Source organism: Nicotiana sylvestris, chromosome 4 (assembly GCF_000393655.2).
Source record: "Nicotiana sylvestris chromosome 4, ASM39365v2, whole genome shotgun sequence".
Taxonomy (NCBI): Eukaryota; Viridiplantae; Streptophyta; class Magnoliopsida; order Solanales; family Solanaceae; genus Nicotiana; species Nicotiana sylvestris.
The window spans coordinates 173,001,929-173,007,928 of NC_091060.1; positions in this window are offsets into that span (position 1 = coordinate 173,001,929).

Here is a 6,000-nt window from a genome sequence, read left to right on the forward strand (position 1 = left end):
TTTGTTACTATCACTGCTGATCTATTCCAGTGATCATTGCCAGGCACTGATGAAAATCCTGAACGAGGCCCATGTTCCGGATAAAATATCTGTAAATCACTTGGAGAGGATAGTGCACAAAATATTCGAGGTAAATCGAGTGACGTTTTCTGATGGTGAATTGCCAGCAGAGGGTACATAACATAACAAAGCCCTATACTTGACTGTGAAATGCGAAGACTCGGTGGTCACCCGATTATTGATTAATAATGGATCAAGCGCCAACATCTGTACTTTGACTACTCTGAACAAGCTAAAAGTTGATCATGACCGGATTCACAGGAACAAAGTCTACGTCCGAGGTTTCGATAGAGGTGGTACCGACACGGTGGGTGATATCATACTGGGATTGACCATTGGTCCAGTGGAATTCACCATGGAATTCCAAGTGGTAGACATGGAAGTATCATACAATCTTCTATTGGGGCGACCCTGGATCCATACCGCCAAAGCAGTGCCTTCTACATTGCACCAGATGGTGAAATTTGAATGGGACAGGCAGGAGATAGTGGTGCACGGGGATGACGGTACAAGCATTGTGAGTGATGCCATTGTGCCATTCATAGAAAATGATGATGACAAAGGTCCATGGGTGTACCAGGTTTTTGACGCAGTTTCAGTGGATAAAATTTCTGAAGGCGAGGACCTTCCACTTCCCAGGATCGCAGCTGCGACCTTCATGGTAGCCTCGGATATGCTAAACAGCGGGTTTGTACCAGGAAAAGGTTTGGGGGTTGATCTGCAAGGTATGGTCCAGCCAATTTCTTTGCCCAAGAACCTAGACACTTTTGGGCTAGGATTCAAGCCTACGACAGCAGATGTAAGGCAAGCCCGAAAGTTGAAGAAGAAAGTTTGGGTTCTTCCCAAACCAGTTCCATGTCTTTTCATATCCTTTGTCAGAGCAGGTATCAGAAGGTTGTCAGTCCCCAAAATTCTCGGACCTCTAATTGGGTCAGATGGAGATTTGAATCAGGGTTTTGAAAGGCTGTTCGCCGACGTCAACGTGATAGAAACTGGAGAAGGTTCCAGTAGGGCAGATATACAGTTTGTAGGGCCCATGGCAAATTTCAACAATTGGATGGCTACTCCCCTTCCTACCCGGAGGGAGTCTTGGTAGTGGACTCTGATTTTTCTTTCTTGTTTTTCGGATTATTCCAGGCTTGTAATCCAGTTTTGTTTTATTTTTGTATTCGACAAAAGCGTGAAACTCTGTTATCCCACATTTTAATAAAGTGAAAGTTTTCTCTCTTTATTTTGTTTTAATTCTGTTTTCTTCTTTTCTCTTTCTGAACAGTTCTCTTTATACTGGTTCTAATGACATGGCATGCACAACGGATCTTCAACCTAGTCTAAAAAATCAATCTGATTCCGAACTAATTGTACAAGAGGTTGATTATGATCATGAATCGGAATACGATGAGGATGAAGCCTTTGAAGAGATAAACAGAGAATTAAGCCAGTTCGAAGAGAAACCCAAGCCCAATTTGAACGACACTGAAGCTATCAATTTAGGGGATGCAGACGATGTCAAGGAAACCAAAATAAGCATCCACATTGAGCCGAGAATCAAGGAGAAACTAATCAAAGCACTCACTGAATTCAAAGATGTTTTTGCATGATCGTATGATGACATGCCGGGCTTAAGCACCGATCTAGTGGTTCACAAATTGCTCACTGACCCGGCGTGCCCTCCCGTCAAGCAGAAATTAAGGAAGTTCAAGACAAATATGAGTGTGAAAATTAATGAAGAAGTAACCAAGCAGTTGCAGGCAAAGGTTATTTGGGTCACTCGATATCCTGATTGGTTAGCTAATGTGGTGCCAGTGCCGAAGAAAGATGGGAAGATCAGAGTGTGTGTCGATTACCTCAATTTGAACAGGGCAAGCCCCAAGGATAACTTTCCATTACCCAACATCCATATCTTGATCGATAATTGTGCTGGACGTGAGATCGGGTCTTTTGTAGATTGCTATGTTGGGTATCATCAGATTCTGATGGATGAAGAAGATGTGGAAAAGACAACATTCATTACGCCGTGGGGGACTTATTGCTATCAGGTAATGCCTTTTGGCTTGAATAACGCTGGGGCAACGTACATAAGAGCAATGACTACGATGTTTCATGACATGATACACAAAGAGATTGAGGTGTACGTAGATGATGTGATCATAAAATCTAAGCGTCAGGAAGACCACGTGGCAGACCTAAGGAAGTTTTTCCAAAGACTTCGAAGGTACGACATTAAGCTCAACCCGGCCAAATGTGCATTTTGTGTTCCTTCTGGAAAGCTGTTGGGATTCATCGTCAGTCGGCGAGGCATTGAGTTGGACCCATCAAAAATCAAATCCATCCAGGAATTGCCACCGTCGAAGAACAAAACAGAAGTAATGAGTCTGTTGGGAAGGTTGAATTATATCAGTAGATTCATCGCTCAACTCACGGCAACTTGTGAACCCATTTTTCATCTACTAAAGAAAGATGCTACGGTATAATGGACGGTAGAATATTAGGAAGCCTTCGACCAAATCAAGGGGTATCTATCAAACCCACCGGTGTTGGTCCCACCTGAACCAGGAAGACCGTTGATTCTCTATCTAACGGTACTGGAGAATTCATTTGGTTGCGTACTGGGGCAACATGATATCATATAAAGGAAGGAGCAAGCCATCTATTATCTCAGTAAGAAGTTTACGGTCTATGAGGTTAAGTACACTCAACTTGAGAAGACGTGTTGTGCCCTAACTTGGGTTTCACAGAAGTTTAAACATTATCTGTCATCATATACTACTTATCTCATTTCACGCTTCGATCCACTGAAATATATTTTCCAGAAGCCTATGCCCACAGGGAGGTTAGCGAAATGGAAAATATTACTCTCGGAGTTCGACATCGTCTACGTAACGAGGACGGCCATGAAAGCCCAAGCATTGGCCGATCACGTGGCTGAGAATCCTGTTGATGAAGAATACGAGCCATCGAGTACGTATTTTCTTGATGAAGAAGTGATGCATATAGATTAGTTGGAATTATCTGAGGAACCAGGTTGGAAGCTCTTCTTTGATGGAGCTGCAAATGCGAAAGGAGTTGGAATAGGAGCGGTAGTTATTTTTGAAACAGGACATCATTATCCTGTTACGGCACAGCTACGCTTCTATTGTACCAATAACATGGCTGAATATGAGGCATGCATTTTGGGCTTACGGTTAGCTGCAGACATGGATGTCTAAGATGTCTTGGTCTTGGGAGACTCGGACCTCCTGGTGCATCAAATCCAGGATGAATGGGAAACACAGAATTTGAAGCTTATACAATATCGATAATGTTTGCACGATCTGAGCAAGCGATTTTGATCAGTGGAGTTCAGACACATCCCAAGAGTTCACAATGAGGTTGCCGATGCTTTGTCCACTCTAGCATCGATGTTGCACCACCCAGAAAAAATTCATGTTGACCTGTTGCATATCCAGGATCGTGATCAGCATGCTTATTGCAACATGATAGAGGAATAAATGGATGGCGAACCATGGTTTTATGATGTCAAGATACCTCAGGATGGGGATATACCTAGAGCAGGCCACCGGAGATCAAAAGAGAGTCATTCGGCGATTGGTAAATGGATTTTTCCTCAGTGGAGGAGTGTTATACAAAAGAACACCAGATTTGGGATTGCTGAGATGTATAAATGCTGGTCAAGCCACGATAGTGATGGCAGAGGTACATGCGGGAGTTTATGGGCCACATATGAGCGGATATGTATTGGCAAAGAAGATTCTTCGAGCAGGGTATTATTGGCTCACTATGGAGCATGATTGTATCAATTTCGTGCGAAAATGCCATCAGTATCAGATACACGGAGATTTGATTCATTCTCCGGCAACAGAATTGCATACAATGTCAGCACCATGGCCATTTGTTGCATGGGGCATGGATGTCATTGGACCGATTGAGCCGGCAGCTTCCAACGGTCATAGGTTCATTCTGGTCACCATCGATTATTTCACCAAGTGGGTTGAGGCTAAAACTTTCAAGTCGGTAACCAAGAAGGCAGTGGTGGATTTCGTTCATTCCCATATCATCTGTAGATTTGGGATCCCCAAAGTGATCATCACGGACAATGGCGCTACTCTTAATAGCAGTTTGATGAAAGAAGTATGTCAACAGTTCAAGATTACACACCGTAATTCCACCCCGTATCGTCCCAAGGTGAATGGCGCTGTTGAGGCATCCAACAAGAACATAAAGAAGATATTGAGGAATATGGTAGAAGGGTCTAGGCAATGGCACGAAAAGTTTCCATTTGCATTGTTGGGATATCGCACTACTGTCCGCACTTCAGTAGGTGCAACTCCTTATTTGTTGATATACGGAACTGAAGCAGTGATACCGGCAGAAGTTGAAATTCCATCTCTCCGGATTGTCGCCGAAGCTGGGATTGATGATGATGAATGGGTCAAAGCCCGATTGGAGCAGTTGAGCTTGATTGATGAAAAGAGATTGGCAGCAGTATGTCATGGCCAGTTGTATCAAAAGAGGCTGGCAAGAGCATATAATAAGAGGTGCGTCCTAGGAAATTTGAAGTAGGACAGCAGGTGCTGAAACGAATCTTGCCACATCAGGCCGAAGCAAAGGGCAAGTTCACCCCGAATTGGCAAGGGCCGTTTATTGTGACCATAGTGTTATCCAACGGTGCCTTATGTCTGGCAGATGTCGAGGGAAGATGCATCGACATGGCTATCAATTCTGACGCAGTCAAGAGATATTATGTGTAATTCCTTTGATTGCAATTGATGTTTGTCTGTTTGTACTTGGCATTTATCGGAGAATGAAATGACGGAGGCAATTCTTTCTTCTATCCAAACACTTTAACCTTTGCTTCCCCCTTTGAGCCTTATTTATTCTTTCATACCCTTCTCTTGGAATCACTAATAAAAAAAAAGAAAGAAAAGGAAGAAAAAATAATAACAAAACAAAAAGAAAAGCCACAAGAAAAAGAAATACAAAGGAATCGAATGAACTACGTTCGACCTGATTCCTCAAAGAGGATACGTAGGCACCTCACGGCTCGGTCATAGTATAACAAAAATCAAAAAAATCCCCCAAACAAGAAAACTGGGGCATAAGTTACGTTTTAAATTGTGGAAAAAGGTTTGATTCCGAGAGTTGTAATGTTTTACCCATTAAAGTTATTTTGAATCTTTTGATATCCTTTTCCTTTTAGCCCCACACAAAAACCCATATTTGATGTCCAAAAAGACCTCTCGATCAGTATCTGAGAGATGCCAAGCAGGCAAATGAAAGTCGAGAATAGCACACTGATCCTCGACTGAAAGAGGATTATGAGCCGACGGAATTGATAGCCAAAGGAATCCCCAATAGAGAGAATCTTATCGGCAACACTCCAATCCCCAGCTGAGAAAGAGAAAATAAAATGAGAGAGTCTTATGGTGAAAACCTTCATAGGCACCAGAAGGCGACATGAGTTAAGAGAAATGAGAGAGTCTTATTAGTGAAAACCCCTCGAAAGGCACTATGGGGCGACAAGATAAGATTGGCGGAATGGATCCGTCGAGGCATCAAGCAATGCAAAAGTGTTGATTTGGCAAGAAGAGTTGGGCGCCTGCATATCCCCCAGCGAAATGAAGCCACCAGAAAGATTGATTGATACAAATAGACTGGGTTGATTAATCCGGAATGCACGACATGATCGTTAAGATCGGTTATATCATTCAGATAAGTCCTTTTCCTTTTCTTCTCCGCAGCATTCGTTCGGAAAGACTTCTTCTTTTTCCATCTTTTGAAATCATCATTTTTTATTTCTTTTGTTTTAAGAATTTTTCCTCCAGCAGTTTGTTTTGAGAAAGATTTTTCAGAGCTTACTACCAGTTGACAAAATGGTGCAAAGCAAAATGTGAATAGGAAATGCCAAAAACAAGGCGACAAAGCAAAAAGAAGTTTGTCGCA